Source organism: Coenobita brevimanus, chromosome 8, assembly GCF_032717465.1.
Source record: "Coenobita brevimanus isolate Jiangsu-jjx chromosome 8, ASM3271746v2, whole genome shotgun sequence".
Classification (NCBI taxonomy): Eukaryota; Metazoa; Arthropoda; class Malacostraca; order Decapoda; family Coenobitidae; genus Coenobita; species Coenobita brevimanus.
The window spans coordinates 43,195,879-43,217,416 of NC_136961.1; the positions used below are offsets into that span (position 1 = coordinate 43,195,879).

Here is a 21,538-nt window from a genome sequence, read left to right on the forward strand (position 1 = left end):
TAGATTGTTAGGTAATTTGTGTGTGTGTGTGTGTGTGTGTGTGTGTGTGTGTGTGTGTGTGTGTGTGTGTGTGTGTGTGTGTGTGTGTGTGTGTGTGTGCAATCACTCTCACTGGCCCTCCTACAAAGCATATAATAAAAACAAACATACGACATTCAGTATATGGGGGAAGAATTTTACAAAAAGCACTGGGGGAGACTTCACTAGATTAAAATGGGAAAAAGAGCGTCAATAATAATAATGATAATAATAATAATAATAATAATAATAATAATAATAATAAATCTGTACCACACTAACTAGATATAAATGAAGGCAGGAAACAGACACCAACATGCACGTCTGTTTGCTGTTACCAGGCTCATCTGTAACGTGAACCCAGTGGACTGCAGGCTGAAGTTCCCCTTATCCTGCAGCCCACCATCTTCCTTTCGGGGGATAAGGAGGGAGATGAGGGACGTTTAAATAATCAGGCAATGAATCCGGCCAGTTATATCAGTGCCACCACATGAAGGCGTCAATCTCCATCGCGGAGGATGCAGAGTTTTATCAGTCACTTTCTGCCACTGAGCTAAATGAAATTAAGTTGCAATTGGACGAAAATCGAGGTCAAGTTAAGGCGAACGATGAGATTAACATTAGAATATGATACTAGTCACGAAGAAGTGCTGCTATATTCTCATTTAATTTTAGATTCGTACCGTGTATGAAGGAGCCGCGTGGGTGAGGTTAATCGGCTCCCTTCCTGCCTCACGTCCTAAGTTAGCAGTCTTTATCTCCACCACTCAAACGTCCCTCCCTCCTTCTCCCTCCCTCCCTCTTTCTCTTCCCTCCTTCTCTACCTTCGTCCTCCTCCTTATCTCTCTCTCTCTCTCTCTCTCTCTCTCTCTCTCTCTCTCTCTCTCTCTCTCTCTCTCTTCCTAATTCCCTGTTTGTTGATTTTCCTTCCTCTCCCCCCCCTCTCTTTCTCTCGAGCCTCCAATCTCCTTCTTCGTTTCCTCCTTCCTCTTCCTTTCCATCTGCCTGTCCCCGAGGAAGGGAAGCGAGGGAGAATTTGAAAAAGTGGTGGAAGGGAAAACGAGAAAAAGAAAAAGAAAAAAAGAAAAAGCAGGAACGGGAAGGAAAACGGTGAGGAAAAGATATATAGGAGGGGAAGGAAAGGGGAAGCAAATGAGAGAGAGAGAGAGAGAGAGAGAGAGAGAGAGAGAGAGAGAGAGAGAGAGAGAGAGAGTGGTATATCCTAATGCAACAACTTGGTATCAGAACCACGCACAGTTTACGATCATCGCTGGCCTATCAGACGGTTGGCCGGAGTTACAATACCTGTCACCCATTCCTCTATCACCACCACCGATACCCCTGACCCAGACGATTTTTCTAAGCTTGGGAGAGGCCATTATAACTTATTCCTCTAAATCACACTGCTCTCTCAGATTCCCCCCCCCCTTCCTCCGTTCATCTTCTGTTTTTAAAAAGTGCAACTCCAGACTCATTTGAACGTGATCCCTTCTTCTGCAGTCACTCCTCCTCCTGTTGGCGACGTTTGTATTACCTGGCAGCTCCACCGACATGTCATGTGGATACCACCAATCGCAGGCGTCCCTCTCAGCACCGGGTTAACTCTTATTATGCAGACGGCCTTACCTCGTCACCGCAAATCCATCACAGACCCAGCCACCACTCTCAGCCAGCCACAGTACGGTACCACACGGCCGGATTCAGTAACTCCCAAGCGTAGAGTATATCTGAGATTGTTTACGCATATGCCTGTCTTCACACATACTAAATACTTTACTTTCATATTACAGTGAATATTAAATAACAAAACACACTTAAGATCTGATCAGTATTCCTCCATATACGTGTCTTCAGAGGAGGGAAAGAAGAAGGAGGGAGAAGGCAATGGAGAGGGAAGGAGTGGAAGAAGTGAGGAGGCAGGGAAAGGAGAAGGAGCGAGGAGAGGGCAAGGGAGAGGGAAGGGAGAGAAAGAAGAGGGCAAGGAAGAAGGAAGGGGGAGAGAAGAGAAGGGGAGAAGGGAAGAGGGGAGGTATAGGGTGTTACTCGCATGGGTGGGAAACACGTAAAGGGAAGGGTTACCTCACCAACCACATCCTGCCTCGTGTATGGGTAGGGGACAACACACCGCATCATCATCATCATCATCATCATCATCATCGTCATCATCATCATCGTCATCATCATCATTGTCATCGTCGTCATTGTTACTAACCCTTTCATCACCACCATCACGATGTTTTTCACACATTCATCATCATCATCATCATCATCCTGACCTTTTTTCCACCTAAGGACGGGGTGAAGGGGAGAAAAAAAAAAACTTGCACACAATAATCCGCCAGTACTTGATCAAAGCAGGATCAGATAAATGAAACACAGGTTACTTCATGTGCGTTGTGCAATGGGGGCTGATGTGGTGCTCAGGTTACACCCCCTCCCCCCCTCCTCTCTCTCTCTCTCTCTCTCTCTCTCTCTCTCTCCATCAGGTTCCAAGTGGGTATTGTACGGCTGCCTTGCCCCAGAAAGAGCAGGCATCCCCCCGCCACATACCTCCTATACTCCGTCCACATCAACCTGGCAAAAACCATTATATTTTCGTAGCCAATGATTTCCCGTAACTGACAAACTAAGACACTACTAGGGGTCTAAATCCTCTCAATAGCACTTCTTCGTGACCAGTATCGTATTCTAGTGTTAATCTATTACTACAGGTCAATGGCTGAATGACAATACTTTGGCTCTACATTTTTCCATAGCACTAATTCGTGACTAGCACCATATTCTTGATTTAACTCTCTCTCTCTCTCTCTCTCTCACACACACACACACACACACACACACACACAAGCGAGGTCAAGCGCAGGCTCTTACACCGTGGCCATTCATCCTTCTATTTGATACACTGATAACTCTACTCCTCCTCCTCCTCCTCCTTTATTATCTCTCTTCCTCCTCCTCCTCCTCCTCTTCTTTATCCTCCCCCTTTCTTATCTCTCGCTTCCCTTTTCTCCTCCTCCTTTGTTTTCACACCCTTCTACTTCATTCTCTTCCTTTTCCTCCTCCTTTATTACCTCTCTTCTTCTTCCTTGATTACCTCTTTCTTTTCCTAATTCTTTTTGATCTTCCCTCTCTTTCCTCCTCCTTTATTTTATCTCTTCTCTTTCCTCCTCCCTTTACTATCTCTCTTCCTTTTCCTTCTCCCCCTCCTTTGTTATCTCTCCCCCCTATCCTCTTGCCTTAACACTTCTTTTTTTACCTTCACATACTTTATTTATCATCCTCTTCCCCCTTCCTCCCCCTTTTATTCTCTCTCTTCCCTCTTCTTCCTCGATCATCTGTTTTTCTTTTCCTCTTCTCCTCCTTCATTAACTCACTTCCTCTTCCTTTATTACCTATCTTCCCTTTCCTCCTCCTCCTCCTCCTCCTCCTTCTCCTCCATTTACCATCACTATATCTCTTCCCTTCATCCTCTCCTCTCCTCCTCATACACTCCTTCGACTTTCCTATTTTTCCTTCCTCCCTCCTCCTCCCCCGTGTAACATTATCCACCTTCCCCTCCAACTCCAATTTTGTTCTTTTTCTCTCTTATCTTCCCTCCCCTTCCCTCCCCTCCTCTCCCCTCCCCTCCCCTCCTTTCCTCCTCCTCCTCCTCCCAGACTGCTACTTCTTCCTCCTTTATCTCTGTGACAAGATGTAATTAATTGGAACGAACAAATTACTCCGTGCAAGACTGTAATCACACACACACACACACACACACACACACACACACACACACACACACACACACACACACACACACACACACACAAAATTATTTATACAGTCATTAGTATGTACACACAAGTAACACACAAGGACAAGGTTGTATACACACACACACACACACACACACACACACACACACACACACACACACACACACACACACATCATCATCATCATCATCATTTGTAGATATTAACTGATAAAAAACACGTGCTAAGAAATACCGTATGATATGAACATTTTTACAATACAGACACAGTTTGAAAAAAGAAAAAAGAAAAGAAGAAAAACAAAAGAAAATAAATAAATGAAAAACAAGAGTACCAGCACACAACTCTCAAAAATAAATCGATAAGGAAGAGACATTAGGGGATACGTTCTTGTGTCATTTAGTTCCTATTTAAATAGGGAAATAGTTGACAAAAATGACACAGCTAAATTTTATGGGAGAAAAATAACATGCAATATAGAAAAAATATATAAGGGAAGGCAGAAGAGCTGAGGAGTCTTCTAGGGCTGTCTTTTCCTTTGCTTGGATTCTATCGTAACAACTTTTCCTAAGCGACTTATTTTACCAATTATATCTTAAAATATTTTCTTCAATGTTAGTAAAGTATGTTCATATTTTGAAGGATACAGTTACAGGAGAATAAGGTGTACGATGGGAAATAAATCGCTTAGGAAGAGGTGCTACGGCAATGTACAGCATATCCTAATCCACATTCTCGTTTTCTTCGGAGATTTTTTGCAAGACTCCTTCCTTAGTGTTTTATTTGACATCCCTGACTTCAAGGAATCTTTACCCTAACATCATGACATCACCTAACATCTTGACATCACCTAACATCTTGACATCCCTACCACCGTGACTTCCCCTAACATCATGACATCCCTAACATCATGACAACACTAACATCTTAACATCACTTAACATCTTGACATCACCTAACATCTTGACATCACCTAAAACATCTTGACATCCCTAACATCATCACATCATCCCTGACATCATAACATAGCATAAGACACTGCAAATTCCTTCACCACATCCTCTTCAGCTAACTCTCGCCACCACCTGACAGTTTCTATGAGGTTTTGGGGAGACTAATCTAACTGGCCGGATTAGATAGTCTTCCTTAATCCCCTCGTTAATCCCTTCACTACTAGGATGCTCTCTTCATTAAATCGCCTGTTAGTAGTATGAATAAAACAGAAATGACGTCCTCGAACTGAAAGGGGGATGAATAACACAACACTACGGAAGGGCAGGTGCAAAATCTATGTTATTGCTGTGAATCCATATTTACACGAGAACCTGGAGGACTGTAGGATGAAGCTGTCCCCCTCCTGCAGTCCACCATCCTCATTTCAGGGGATAGGGAGGGGACTGAGGGATGTTTGTATACCCAGGCTGTGGTTATATCGGTGCCAACACGTGAAGGCGTCTCTCTCCAGCGCCTCACTCTTGCTACCTCAACGGGAATACGGTTGCCTACTAACACAGCACTCACCTGCCTCCCTGGGAACCTAATTCGCCATTGTGTTACTTACCCACCCTCGCACCACCAACACCACCACTTACCTACACAAGGAGAAAAGAAAAATTATATTAGTACAGGAGATGTGTATTTTATGTTCCTCTCAGCACACATCACACCAGTACACCCACTCCACCACTTACCTACACCAGCGGAAGGGAGAGATGTGCAGGTATATTCATCTGAACACATCACAACTGCATCCCCAACTCACTATATACATGATTAATACACACACGTACAGTATATATATATGCAGACACAGGCAAATAACTTCTATACAAGCAATTTCTTAAGGAATATACGGAAACTTTGGTAAAATTAAGAACATAATCTCTTTCCTGCACAATCTTCAACTCATTTTATTTACTGCATAAGTGTGTGTGCGTATGTACAGTGAGCACCAAAAGTCCTGTCGTCTTTCCTTTTATCTTCATGCTCTTGGAAAATCAGTGTGGTAAAGCCGTAGCAACTGACACTGGCAACCTTACTTGGCTAAAATCAGTGTCAGGCGTCTCGGGTGTTGCGGATTTACTACATTTTCAAAGTCAATGGAGAGAAAAGCAGGAAAGGTGACGCGACTTTCGATGGCGAGTGTACACATTTACCGTAAATCTGTAAACACACATAATTATTCATACGTACTGTCTTGGCTTCTTGTGACACTGAGAAGAAAGGAGGCCAAAGCGGACTGTGATAAAAAGGAAGGATTTGAATAACAGTGGGTGCTAATGTTGACTCCTTTAAGCCCAACAGGGTAGTTATTTGCACGATGGAGTCTTATGTACACCGACAGCTACTTCTCCAGTCCCTTGTATGCTAACTGAGAGGCAAACACACACACACACACACACACACACACACACACACACACACATTCTCTCTCTTGGGCAGGTGTTCCTTCCTAGTATATGTTAACTGCCAATACACACATTCCGAAGGAGTGATTTGCATAGTGAAAATGTGATGGCGTTAGGCCTTACCCCCTTCTCTCTCTCTCTCTGTCTCGTCAGATTCCTACCACTGATTGAACATTAGCTATTGTGATTGTTTTTATACGATGCTTGCTTCAGTGTGTGTGTGTGTGTGTGTGTGTGTGTGTGTGTGTGTGTGTGTGTGTGTGTGTGTGTGTGTGTGTGTGTGTGAGAGAGAGAGAGAGAGAGAGACACGGGGGGGGAACACCACATTAATCATTCAGCAATAAAAAACCCAAGTGGACAGCGGCTGGACAAGTAATTACCACCACCACTACCACCACACTACCCACCTACCACACACCACACTACAACCACACACCTCCCTTCACCACACCTCTACCTACCACATACCATTAAAACCACTACCACATACCACTACCACCACCACAACCACTACTATCCACCCACCACACACCTTACTACAACCACACACCTCCCTTCACGACACCTTTACCACACACCATCAAAATCACTGCCACCTACCACACACTACCACATCTTCACCACAACTACCCACGACCAACCACTACCACACAAGGTTAGGACCGTCGGATGTGAAGACTAGGACCGTAGGACACTGTAAAAACATATCTTAACTACGACAGGACATCGATCGTAAAGCTGTATGTTATGAAGGTGATGCTCTCTGTCTCTCTCTCCTGTCCTCCCAACGCAAACAAATATTAGCTACGACAGAAAGCATATCGTAAGCTGTTTAAGTATCGTCCTTCGTTATCTCGTGAAGCTGTAGGACTGGTAGAGTTGTGCGTGTTCATTAGGGTGGAGGATGATTTATCTTGTTCACCCCCTTGTTCACATTCCATAAGAGTCGTGAAGCCAGGGAAGAGGGTGGTGGTGAAGTGATGGATGAGGAATGGATGGGAGGGAGAGGGGGATATGAGGAAAGGAAGAAGGGGAGGAAAATGGGGAAAGAGTACAGGAGAGAGTGAGGTACGGGCAGGAGGGGAGAGGGAGGTGCAAAAAAGGTGAGACAGAGACAGGAAGAGGTAGAGAGGGGGAGGGAGGGAGAAAAATAGGAGACAGAGGAAAGGCAAAAGGGAGAGGGAAAAGTAAGAGACGGGGGATAGGGAAGAAGAAGACGGGGAAGCAAATTGACACAGGGAACGGAGGGAGAGGAAGGACTACAAGAAAGAAGGAAACAGGGAGTATCAGCAGACGAAAGAAATAAAAGAAATAAGGAGAGAGAGTATATTAGGAGAAGGAAGTAATAAAAAGATGAGGAGAATATGAACGAAGGAAGGCGTGGAAAAAATAAGGATGGGCGTATCAGGAGGAGAATGGAATAAAAGAAAGTAAACAGCGGAACAGAGAGCAGTGTGAGGATGGAGGGCAAGGTGGGACAATGGCTGACATGCTGTTGTATCGTGGATGGGAAACACCTGCACAGCATCGCATCGCCACACACACAGACAGACAGACAAACAGGGATCATGAAACAAGAAATTAAAACTACTGTACAGTGGTGAAGGCAAAAAAAAAAAATAAATAAATAAATAAATAAAGAGGACACCATGATAAATACTGGGCATGTAAAAGATATATGGATGATGAGAAAGAAAAGTACTGAACCAACAAGCACTTTAACATGCCTGTGAGATGGCCAGTCCCTCTACCAAAAAAAAAAAAAAAATAATAATAATAATAATAACATCAAACTCTTGTAACCAAATACCTCAAAAAATTTACAAGTTCCACTAAAAATGGTATTATTCTACGATATACTGTGGCTATATCTTCGTAAGTAATTGGTCTAGAAAAATGATTATGCACTGATCAGAAAATTTGAAAAACAAGCTGCAGAAGAAAGGGTTACTGACATACTCGGGACAATTTTTCACGGGTAAACATTGTGCTAAAAACAATACTGTGACAGAAATACAACATATATATTTAGTTCCTTGAGTGTCACTGGTTTTAAAGGCGATTGTAAGTAACATCCGCGAAGCAGATCAGAAATATATGGTGACTGAACTTGAACACACACACACACACACACACACACACACACACACACACTTCCTCAGCTAGGCCCACACAACGTCCCACACACCAAGCATCAACTAAAATCACTCCAGACAGGATCAATTTGGCCAAACCCACAAGCGTAAAAAAATAAAAATAAATAAACTAATAAATAAAACAAATGAGTAAATAAGAACATACTTTGTCCACATTAATTTGGCATAAAAAAATCTCTCCATCTTGAATGCTCAGCTGTAACAAGAGATAAAAATTAGAATACGGTCTGCTAGTGTGTGTGTGTGTGTGTGTGTGTGTGTGTGTGTGTGTGTGTGTGTGTGTGTGTGTGTGTGTGTGTGTGTGTGTAAAAGGAAGCGATGCGTAAGGAATGTTGTGGGTGGGGCAGGTGGAAGGATCAGGTGGGCAGGCAGGCAGGTGGATTAATTGGCTCAGGTGAGACACAAGAAAAAAAAAATATTGTGGGCCTAAAACTGGTAAGAAAAAAAAAGTGTGTGTGTGTGTGTGTGTGTGTGTGTGTGTGTGTGTGTGTGTGTGTGTGTGTGAGAGAGAGAGAGAGAGAGAGAGAGAGCACGACGTTCCATACCCCAAAGTCAATACCTAATCTAACTATAGGCATATCTCTCTCTCTCTCTCTCTCTCTCTCTCTCTCTCTCTCTCTCTCTCTCTCTCTCTCTCTCTCTCTCTCCATTAAGGGATTACGAATTCTTTAAAGTGGTGAATGTGTTGTCTGGGATTGTCCAAAATTGTTCAGTGGTGTTCCTTTCTCTTACCTCCTCCCCCCTGCTAAGCCTCTCTCTCTCTCTCTCTCTCTCTCTCTCTCTCTCTCTCTCTCTCTCTCTCTCTCAAACGTGATGACCTGCGATAACTTATGTAATAGTATGTTTTGGGTAGTAGTAGTTGTAGTGGTAGTAGTAGTAGTAGTAGTAATAATAGTGGTAGTCTAATAGCGGTACAGCAGCAGAAGTATAACAGTAGCAAAAAAAGCAGACAAGCAGTGACGGTAGCAGCAGCAGCAATAACAGTCACAGCGGGAACAAGCCCAGCAGTGGTCTCCTGGTGGCAGCGAGGGGCACCACGGAACAATGCCACACAGGTCAACCACAACTCGTAAATACCAACTCAAGAGGGGGCGAGTATTGTGTGGTGGGGGAGGGGAACTGAAAAGAGGGGCGCAGGACGTAGGGGGAAATGGGTCTTAGGGGAGAGGGGCAAATGGTCTTGGAAGACAGGGAGAAAATAGGGTTAGAAGGTGGACATGTCATTTTTGGTGCAGGAAAGAGGGTGAGTTTCAGGCACAAGATTGGAAATAAAAGGTTCCACACGTAGACCAATTTTATGTTGTTCTGGCCATCACAAGACGATTTTATTCAGTCCATATCACTCTGATATCAATATTTTTTTTCATTTTACTCAGGATACTACCAGACGATTTTAAATACTTGAGAAAATGGACAAAATGTGACGTAGCTGAGGTAGGACTGTGGGGAGAAAGGAGGAGGAATGAGGTGGGTGAGACAGAGAAGAGACAGAGATTGGTCAGGTATGGTAAGTGGATGTAAGGGCTGTGAGGTGGTGGTGGCAGGGACTTTTTGATTGTGGCGGTGGTGGTGGTGGTAAAGGGTGTGTGGGGTGGTATGTGCTGGTGTGGCGGTAGGGGACTGGTGGTAGTGGTGGTGTTATGGCCTGTGGGGTGTGGGTGGGTCAGTATTCTGGTAGTCGCGTCGGGTGAGAATACTTGAAGGCTTGTTAGCGGCCATGTCGTCCATCTTTTATAGCCCACCTTGCCCAACCTATTCACAAATCTTCTTGAGCTTGGCATATTCACTACCAAGACGTCTTTGATGCCTTAGCGAAGAAGTGGCTGACTGTTTTGTTGGTTGAAAGGCTTGACCCAGGAACGGAGGCAGGGTCGACACCAATCGGAGGTTCTTAAACTATTCATACCAGGATATCAAATGTCTAACCTGATAGGAGGGAAAACCACGGCAAGAAAAAACAAGAAAATATCAAGAAGAGAGGCAGGACTGAAGAGACGAGGACAGTAGGGAGAAAAAGACTGAAGACAAAAGCCCCCTTCTAGTCGCCTCTTACGACAAGCAGGGATACTAGGGAGGTATTCTTTACCCACCTCCCCACGGAGCTGTAGAAGGGCTAAAGTTTCGTGTTCTTTTTTTTTTTCTCGTACACTGGTAGGGAAAGGGGAAGAGGGTTAAGATGACGATGATGATGATGATGATAATGATGATGATGATTACTTTTTCCTCTGCCTCCTCCTCTTTTCGTCTCTTCCATTACCTTTCATTCATCTCTTTTTCTGTCTCCTCTTCCGCATCTAATACTTTCCCTCTGTTCTCCCTCCTGTTCACATTCTCCATCTTATCATCTCTTCTTTTGCCATATTCTCATCTCTTCCTCTCTCTTCTTCTCTTCCACATTTACTGCACTCTCTCTGTTCTCTCTCCTTTCCACATTTTCCTCTTTTTCGTCTCTTCCTTTGACAGTTCTCCTCTTTTTCGTTCCTTTATTTTTTTTTCTCTCCTTTCTTGTCTCCTCCTCTTCCACAATTGTCTCTTTCCCTCTGCTCTCTCTCCTATCCACCTTTTTTATCCTTTTTATTTTCAATCTCTTCCTCTGCCTCCTCCTCTACCTTTATTATCACTTTCCCTCTTTCCTCTCTCCTATCCACCTTCTTCACTTTTCAATTCTCTTTAATCCTTTCATCTGTCTCCTTCTCTGTGTTCTCTCCTGCCTACGCTCTTCTTCCTTTTCTCTTCTCTTTCACCTCTTCGTCCGTCTCCTCCTATTCCACATTACCGACTTTCCTTGTTTTTCTCCTACCCACATTCTTCTTCCTTTTCTCTTTCACCACTTCCTCCATGTCCCTCTCTTCCACATTTACCATTTTCCCTCACTTTTCTCCCTATCCACATTCTTTCCACCTCACTCACGCGTCGCGGCAGTCCGGTTCAACCCTCCACCCTGTCAGTTAATATTTTTACGGCCATAAGTAATCTCCTTATGGGTCTCGAAATAATCCCCTTGATGGCTCTAAGTAAAGCCTTTATGAGCGTGGGTGATCCTGGTAGAGCTGAGTGGTGTGTGGGGTGTGTGTGGCCGGCAATGGAGGGGTCGTTAGGGTCGTGACTCTGGCTACAATGGCGCGGTAATTGGTGACGCTAATCCTTTACCGGCGTGTGGACATAACCCAGACGACACTCCGCCACACGGCAGGGTGTTACGGGCTTCACCACCACCACCACCACCACCCCTACTTCCACCACCACCACCTACCACCACCACACTACTACCCTGCTACCACCATCGCTTCTGCCATCGCCACCACCACCATCTCCACCCCTCCTAATACCATCACCAACACCACCATCCCTAGTAATATCATCACCAACACCCCTACCATCACCACCACCACCACCACTTCTACCACCACCACTGCCACTGCCACGTCCACCCAACATTCATTCCCAACACTAGTCTAACGGAAAAGTGAATAACTGTCTTCACTCTTGGGCACAAACACCACCATTTTCACTTCCATCAGCATCACTGTGACGGTGAAAAATAAAATGAAGGCGGGAAAACCTGAGCGAGTCACCCATTCTTCGTGACTATTTTATGATGGTTTCCCTCATCCCTTCCTAGGACGCCAAGCTTCTAGGCCAGCATAATCAACCACAATACCACGCCGCCAGGAGAGATGGTAATTTGGGCACGCCTTGACGCATAACACGGCCCTTAGCTACTTAAGTACTTCTCCATTTTCACTGAATTATCAAAGAATGGGCCTTCCTCAAGAAAATCAAAGGCATCTGACAAAGAGGTAAATCTGCCAACTGCTGAAGGAAGTTGGCGGCTCAGCAAAGTGGTCTCAGCTCAGATGGGGCTCCTTTCGAACTCCCAGTGAGAGGACAGATAGAAAAACAGCACACACTACACCTCCCTGGCCTGGATCATCTTCCATCAGACAGTCCTTCTGGCAGTCCATCAAGCCACTTTACCTCCTCCTTTGACTGATCCCGGAACCGTCCGTCGCATAGCTCTTCCTCATAAGATACCTTTACCTCTGCACCATGCCAGCGTTCTTCCCTGGATTCTCTTAACTCCTATAACAACGCAACATTCAACAGGTCTGGTTACGAGAACACTTCATCCTTCATCGCAGACCCTTCCACAGTGAACCACCAGACAACACACATCCCCAAGAGCGAGTCACCCCTAATCCTGACTCTAAGAATTGCCCATCACACAGCCCTTTACACGGTCCTGGGCCACATAACCTCCTCCACTGACTCCTCTCAATTTCGTCCATATAGGGCAGCTCGCGAGTAGCCCATTTGAGGATGACATAGTTCCCCCTTCACAACACGTTGCCTGAGGTCAGTCGGACGGGCAATCGACTCTGACCTAGGCAGCCCGATCTGACCTAGACTGTCTCACCTCCCGAAATAAAAAGACAATGTACAGTAGTAAAGAAACCCAAACATAACACATTCACCCACCTACATACCGGTTCACAGGCATTTAAGGCAATACCTGTGTTATAGATTTATACCTGCACATCATTCCACATGCCCTTGCAGTAAGAAAATATCAACTTGTGCTGTACATATAATCTCTCTCTCTCTCTCTCTCTCTCTCTCTCTCTCTCTCTCTCTCTCTCTCTCTCTCTCTCTCTCTAGGAAAGAAGTACTCAGGGTGACAAGGTTAAATACAGTCCTGCCTGTTTGAAATGCAAGGACGTCATCAGAGTGTGACTCCTTGGCATGGATGATAAGATACAGTCAGGGAAAAAAGTTCGCTAAGTATCTACCTCCAGCTCTCCTCCATACCTCCCCCTTCCTTCTCCCTACCTCCCTCTACCTCCTCCCTACCTACCTACGTCCCTTTCCTCCCACCTACATCCCCCTTCCTCCTCCCTACCTCCGTGCCTCTCCCCTGCATCCCCCTTCACCTTTCCTATTTCCCCCTACCTCCCTCCTACCTCCTCCTTACCTCTCCATGTCTCCTCCCTACCGCCCACTGCCTCTGCCCTACCTTCCCCTTCCTACCTCCAACCCCTCTTTCCTCCTCCCTACCTCTCCCTGTCTTCACTTCTGCTTTTCACTACCCTTTAATAAGTATTCTTCGTAAGGTGACAGAGGCTTAATATACTCTAAGCCCACACATGACTCTCTGATACGATGAAAATAATAATAGTAATAATAATAATAATAATAATAATAATAATAATAATACGTGAAGCAGACGTAGTGGTCTATAATACTCACTTCACTCATTACTTAAAACTGACATCTCCATACTGAATGCCAAGCTGTAACACTAGATTAACACAAGAACGTAGCGCTAGTCACGAAGAAGTACTATGGAACGCCGAGCCGTAACATTATCTCACTCTTCCACTGTGCTAAGAGAAATAACGCCAAATAAGGACGAAAATATGGGACAAAATAAGGTGAAAGAAAAACAGAACAGAGGCCGCAAAAGGGCGAAAATATGGGCCAAGTTAAGATGAAAAAACTAAAGAACTGAAGCCGCGAAAGGACGAAAACCTGAGCCAAGTTAACACGAAAGAACTACAGAGCATAGACCATAAAAGGACGAAAAGCAGGGCCAAGTTAGGGCAAAAGGACTATAAAACTTCCGCGCCTGTCTGTAGAGGAGGTCGGAGTGGCGTGTCTGCATGTTAACACTGTATGATCCAGGGTTCAGGCCCCGCTGCAGGTTGGTATACCCACACACCTGCTGCTCCCTTCACCTATTAGCTCTTGGGGTTCAGTTAATTATTACGTGCTTGCTTGGTTGGTTGGCTAGTTGGTTGGTTGCTTAAACGCGCACACACACACACACACACACACACACACACACACACACACCTGGTAGCTTCATCTATTTAGTTCGTGATATCCATTTCATTATCAACTGCATACCCACACATCCTTTTCCTTCTCTCTCTCTCTCTCTCTCTCTCTCTCTGCGTAGTCCATTTAAGGTGGTTGCTGTGTCGGATCACGAAGGATGGACCTGGAGAGGGTGACAATGAGAAGGTCCACTCCACCCAAACCCCCTGCACCACACCCAACCCCCATTCTACCCTATCCTCCTCCAACCCTCCTCTCACTACCTCATCCTGCCCCCGCCCATCCCTCCACTTCCTACCACACCCCACCACACCCAACTCCATCCCATTCTATCCTATCCATCTACATCCCTTCTCACCCTACAGGACTCTACCCCATCCTACCCTAGGCCATCCCACTACTTCCTGCCACATTCTCTCCCATCCCATTTCATCCTACCTACCTCGTCCTAATCACCACCACCACCACCACCACCACCACCACCATCATCAGAGGCAAATAAAGAGAAAGAAGAAAAATGGCAGTAAAAAGACGTCAAGTTCTTTCTCTTCATTCATGGCCCAACTACATCCACAACATAATAATCACTAACGCAAACCTAAATAACAGCTTCACAGTCGTCATTCTGTTGGTCTGCAGGCTTCCTTATCTAGCTTCAGTAATATGATAAGAGAATGCTTACCAACAACGGCGCGAAAAACAACTGAAGCACAAACTTTGGGCAACTGCGAAGGCTGTCCACAAAAACCACGTCATGTTAGAAATATAAATCATGCATATTTACATTTCACAGTTACAGCCTCTCAGTAAGGAACATGAACAAATTCAATAATAATAATTTTTTAGACATGAGACAGTTGATAATACAGAGAAAAAAAGTCACGTGAATACAAAGAATAATACGTCATGCATTTATATACACACGCAGTTACAAGCTCGCTGTCTTCATAATTTTTGTTCGCTAAATATGGAGAGTAAACAACATGAACAACAGCACTTTTGATACACGAGACTATTAATAATAAAAAAAAAATGTCATGATAATATACAGAAAAATACGTCAAGCATGGTCACACTCGATAGTTACACACTCTTAGTATTCATTGCCTCTGTCTCCTGTCATAAATCGTCAGTCATGCGTTTACCATCTGTTCGGCGATGAGAGACAAGTTTTCGACGGCATCCATCCCTGACGTAGGACAAGGAGGACCTAAAATAACTCACTCGGAATTCTTGGGGAAGGAGGTATTTCTTCGAGAGTTTGGTGGCCTTTTTATCACTTCTCGTTAACATATCCTTTTCCTCCTCCTCCTCCTCCTCATCGTCCTCCTCCTCCTCCTCCTCATCATCATCATCAAAGTCCAAGAGTAAAAGACCCAGGTGTTCTGAAAAGGCCAAGGACGGCGTGTGTGGACCTGGACGGGATACTAATGGCGGAATAGACACTCGAAAAAGCTAGTGAAACAGGAACTGAAGGTCAGTATAATATATAAGGACTGTGTGTGTGTGTGTGTGTGTGTGTGTGTGTGTGTGTGTGTGTGTGTGTGTGTGTGTGTTTATCAACGTTTTTTAATGCTTCCTCTCTCTCTTTTTTCTGGATCCGCATCTTTAGGTCAGTATGATGATGATGATGATGATGATGATGATGATGATGATGACGATGATGATGACGATGATGATGATGTTTTGCAGTGGACGGGTGAAAGGTAAATACGGTAACCTTGTGCTGGGCAAGAACCATGAGCAGCGCCACATAAGAAGGGAGACGGGAAGGAAGGTGTAATTAAGGTGGTCATTAAGGGGCGGGAAAAAAACACCGTGTGACAGGAGGTGGCGACGGGGACCCCACACCGCGTTCGTGCATTTGGGACTCTCCTTTATCCGGGACTCTCCTTCATCCGTGACTCGTTTATCCGGGACTCTCTTTTATCAAGGACTCTTTTATCCGGGACTGTCCTTTATCCGGGACTCTCCTTTATCTGCAACTCTCCTTTATCTGCAACTCTCCTTAATCCGGGACTCTCCTTTATCCAGGACTCTCCTTTATCCAGGACTCCCCTTTATCCAAGACTCTTTTATCAGGGCCTCTCCTTTATCCATAACTCTCCTTTATCCGAGACTCCTATATCCGTGACTCTTTTATCCGGAACCTCCCGTTATTTGCAACTCTCCTTTATCCGGGACTCTCCCTTATTCCGGACTCTTCTTCACTAATTCTCACAGGGCCGGAATCATTCTCATTGTGGTCGTGAGATTATTTCCGAACTTGATATATCGAGTCAAGAAAGAGTGCAGAAAAAAAAAGTGCTGAAAAAGAATGCAAAACAGTTATGTGGAAAGTCAATTGTTAGACTACACAACGATTTGGACCTGAGAGAGAGAGAGAGAGAGAGAGAGAGAGAGAGAGAGAGAGAATTTAAGTAAGTTGGGTATATGGAGGAAAGGTAAGAGAGATGGAGAGAGGAGGGGGGGGGAGGGAGGCTCTCAATGGCGGTTTGCGTCATCAGGGAGGAGTGGAATGTATCTCTCTCTCTCTCTCTCTCTCTCTCTCTCTCTCTCTCTCTCTCTTAGGAGGAGGGTAAGACAGATATAAGACACAGACGGTGAAACAGAAGACGGTGGTAGTAGACAGTGGGATTTAGATTTCACTTTTACTTATCTTTTTTTTTTTTTTTTCCCCCATTGGCAGTCAGTGAGGCTCGAACCCACTCCAAAGCGTCCGCCGAAAGTGGGACCAGTACCGAACCGACCCAGCCACCGAGTTGCCCCTATTTCTATTTCCCTCACATCTCCCCAGTTTTTCCTTCCTCCTGTCTCTTTCTTTCCCTCCCAGGTTCTTCTCTTCCTCCTCCCTTCCCTCCTCCATCTCCCTCCTTCCTCCTCCATCTTCTCCCTTTCCTCCCCTCCCTCTTTTCCTCTTCTCTACTTCTATCCTCCCTCCTACTTCCTTCCTCTCTCCCTCACCCCTCTACGCACGCACGTACGCACTCACAGACATACAGAAACGCACACAGGGCATATACAATGAATCCACACACACAAACACACACACACATGCATATTATCACACACATTCACGTACACTAGAACACACAGTGGCCTGTACATATAAGCAGGCAGACTGAATGGCACACACACACACACACACACACACACACACACACACACACACACACACACACACACACACAGAACTACACCCAGACAATCATTTTGGTTCGCTAAAAATGTTGAGTTTGTAGGTATGGTAAATTGCAAAGTTTTCTCCAGGAATAAAAAGAAAAAAAAAAGCCATTCCTATATATCTTATGGCTTGCGACACTTGCAAAAACGGTCATGTGTACACTTAAAAACGGTCATGTGTACACTTAAAAACAGGCCATATTTACACTCTCCTAACGGTCATGTGTACACTTAAAAACGGACGTGTACACTTAAAAACGGTCATGTGTACACTTAAAAACGGTCATGTGTACACTTAAAAAGCCACGTGTACACTTAAAAACGGCCATGTGTACAATTAAAAACGGTCATGTGTACACTTACCAAACGGTCATGTGTACACTTACCAAACAGTCATGTGTACACTTAAAAATGGTAAAGTTTACTTACCAAACAGTCATGTGTACACTTAAAAATGGTAAAGTTTACTTACCAAACAGTCATGTGTACACTTGATAAGAAGCGGTCACATGTACACTTAATAAACGGTCATGTGTACACTTGATAAAACATTTTGTGTATGCTTTAAAACGGTCATGTGTACACCAAGTATTAATAAAGACGGTCATGTAAACACTTTACAGGAAACGGTCATGTGCACACTTACAAAAACGGTCATGTGTGCACTTAATAATGTACATGACCACTTAACAACCCGGCATACAGGAATTCACGTCCGTATCTGAATAGTAAAGAGAGAGAGAGAGAGAGAGAGAGAGAGAGAGAGAGAGAATAATGGAAGTGACAAATTATGGGATGGGAAGGAGAGAGGAAAAGAAAGAGGAGGGAGATAAGGAAGGAAGGAAGGAAGGAAGGGGTAAAAGAAGAGGAAGAAAAAGAAGAGAAGAAGGGTGGAAGTAAGAATCACAGGAGGGAAGGAGAGAGGGAGATGAGAGAGGAAGGAAATAAAGAAAGGAGGGAAGGAAGGTCGAAGGAAGAAGAAGAGAGAAGGGCGGAAGGAAGGAAGGAAGGAACAAGGAAGAAAAACGAGAGGAAATAAAAGCAAAACTGAGGGCAATAAAATAAGCAGAAAAAGGAAGAAAGTGGGAGACACGAAAACAAACGAAAAAATAAGAACGGAAACGACCAAAAATATAAAAAACAACAACACAGGAAGAAAGGAAAATGAAAAAAAGAAAAGGAGGGACAAAAATAGTGGAGATAAAAGAGGAGAGGAAGAGGGAGGTGAAAAATACCAAGAAAAACTACTTGATGATGATGATGATGACACGAAGGGATGATAAAAAGAGGAAAATTAAGGGGAAATGGACAATTTAGGGAGGGAGAGGGTAATGAGAGAGAGAGAGAGAGAGAGAGAGAGAGAGAGAGAGAGAGAGAGAGATGGAGGGGGGGAGGAGGGTTAAGGGAGAAGAGACAGGAGTAATGACGGAGAGAAAGGGATGAGAGGAAGAAAGGGAAAGAGTGGGAGTGAGGGGAAGGCAGAAGGGAGAGAGTGAGAGAGGAAGGTGAGGGGGAAGAGAGAGTGGGGAGAGGGGTGAGTGTGAGAAGAACAGAGGGGTGAGAGATGAAGTGCGGTGAAAAAGGTAAGGGGAAGGAGCGAGGGGTGGTATGGGGGGTGTAGGGGGGGTGAAGAAGGTATGCGTGTTCAACATACAAGATGAAGCCATTACCAACTTACCCATCCTCACCACACGCAATAACCTCTCTCTCTCTCTCTCCCTCTCTCTCTCTCTCTCAACCTACTCCAGGAATTTATACTGTATTGATGTGCAAGGATGTCCAAGCTCACTCAATCTCCAACAGAGTCTGCCTCCTTCCACCAGACGCCACACGATACACTTTTCATCCTATCAGTTTCCCTCGTCTGCATTCACTGTCTAGATGATGAAGGGTGGCAGGTGTGGGCTGGTGCTGTGTGGGGGGTGAGCAGTGTAAGTGTGCGGGGTGAGCAGTGTAAGTGTGTGGGGATGAGCAGTGTAAGTGTGTGGGGGGTGTGCAGTGTAAGTGTGCGGGATGAGCAGTGTAAGTGTGGGGGGTGAGCAGTGTAAGTGTGGGGGGGTGAGCAGTGTAAGTGTGGGGGGGTAAGCAGTGTAAGTGTGGGGGGGTGAGCAGTGTAAGTGTGGGGGGGTGAGCAGTGTAAGTGTGGGGGGGTGAGCAGTGTAAGTGTGGGGGGGTGAGCAGTGTAAGTGTGGGAGGGCGAGGAATGAAAAGAATACACTACAGGAACTACGTGGAAAAGGAAGCCTAGTGACCTATGAAGATTTACCGATGTGACAAAAGGAAAGAGGAAGGGAGAAAAGAGAGGAAGAAAGGAAGAAGAAATGAGGAAGGAAGGGAGAAGAACGCAAAAGGAAGGGGAAGCCTAAGATGTGGGAAAAGTGGTGGTCAAAGAATGCAGGGAAGGGGCCTGGGGTGAACATGGTGGAGGAGGGAGAGGGAAGGGGAGAATGAGGCGGGAGAGGGGAGAATGAGGGGGGAGAATGGGGGGTATGGAGGGGTGAGGGAGAATGGTGTGAAGGGTGATGTGGTGTGAGCAGGATGTATCGGTGTGCTGTGGTGTGGAGGGGGGGAGGAGGGAGGGCTGTGTAGGGGTGACGAAAGGGTGACGAAGGGGTGGCGAAGGGGTGACGAAGGGGTGGCGACAGTTTTATTGAGTTTAATGACAAGGCATCCGCGTCCGAGAAAAAAGTAGGGTTAAGAAATGGAATGCTGAGAGAGGATAGAGGCGCGGGATGAGGATGTGGGGGTCAAAATGGTGGATAGGCACACACGACATCCATCCCAAACTCGGACAGGGACGGGTTAAGGGATTCTAGTCTACGTAAAACAGCCATAACGTACGCTGACAAAGATCTCAACGACTGAAACTGAACTATGGGAGAATGGGTGGGTGTGTTTTCGTGGTATTTGTAGTCTCATCACTTCTTGTTTACACAGGTCATCTTCATCATCATAATCATCATCAAAGTTATCGTCATCACCACCACCATCATCATCTTCAACATCATCACCGCTATTGTCATTGTCATTGGGTAGTGTGTGTAAATGGGCAGTGTGTGTAAATGGGCAGTGGGTTGGGGACTGCCTGCCGAGGATAAAGACAAGAGGTGTGGACAGAGCTGACACATGAGCCAACCCAACACCGCTGACAGCCTCTCGTAAAGTGACGGGCCCGCTGACTCACAAGCACCTGTCAATTTGGCGAGGGTCAGGGAGAAACGTGAGAGGGGAGAGAGGGAGGGGAAAGGGGAAAGAAGGAAGGGAAGAAGAGAGAGGGAGGGGAAAGAGAGAGGTGGAGGGGTAGGAAAGAGAGGGAGGGGAAGGAGAAAGGACGATGGGTAGGAGAGGAAAGGGTGAGAAATATGAGAAGGTTACAGAAAAACAGACAGACAGACAAATAGACAGATAGCTAGATATGTAGGGAGACAGACAGACACACACACACACACACACACACACAGACACACACACACACACACACACACACACACACACACACACACACACACAGACACACACACACACAGACACACACACACACACACACACACACACACACACACAGGAGAAACAAAGAGAGATAGATAAGGGCGAATGATGTCAGAGGTGAAATCTAGAGATACATGCTGGATGAAGAGACAATGGGGACCCAAGAAGGTGGTGAGAAGGTTGCGTATGGGTGAGGAAGGGGGTGAGGGAGAGGAAGATAGGGATAGGGGGAGATGGGGAGAGGGAAAAGAACGGTAGAGGGAGGGGGAAAGTTTCAGGGGAGGTGTAAGGGTGAGGGGCTAGGGAGGTAAGGGAGAGGGGCAAGTGGCTGAAGGTGTTAGGGTGAGGGAGATAAGGGAGGGCAAGGATGGAGGAGGTGAGAGGGTGAGAAGGAGAAGGGTGAGGGGGGAGCAGGGAGAGGAGGGGTGAGGGGAGCTTTCTTTTCTATGGAGGTGATGAGGTAGGGGGAGATAAGATCATGTGAGAGACAGGGAGGACGGAAGAAAGGCAAGGTCGTGATGAGGGAAGACGACTCTCTCTCTCTCTCTCTCTCTCTCTCTCTCTCTGTGGCGGTGGTAAAAAAAAAAAAAGTAAAAAAGTGTCACCTAATCGAGGGAGTTAATAATGAATGAAGAATATGGAGGAGGAGGAGGAGGCTTAGATGAATGCTTACCAACTACACAGGCAT

General features: G+C 45.5%; 1 protein-coding gene across 1 annotated transcript in view; it reads right to left on the reverse strand.

The window, feature by feature from the left end:
- The window catches only part of LOC145407803 (uncharacterized), a 131,127-nt gene that overhangs the window by 44,433 nt on the left and 65,156 nt on the right, over window positions 1-21,538 (reverse strand). The gene's annotated exons all lie outside the window — the stretch shown is intronic.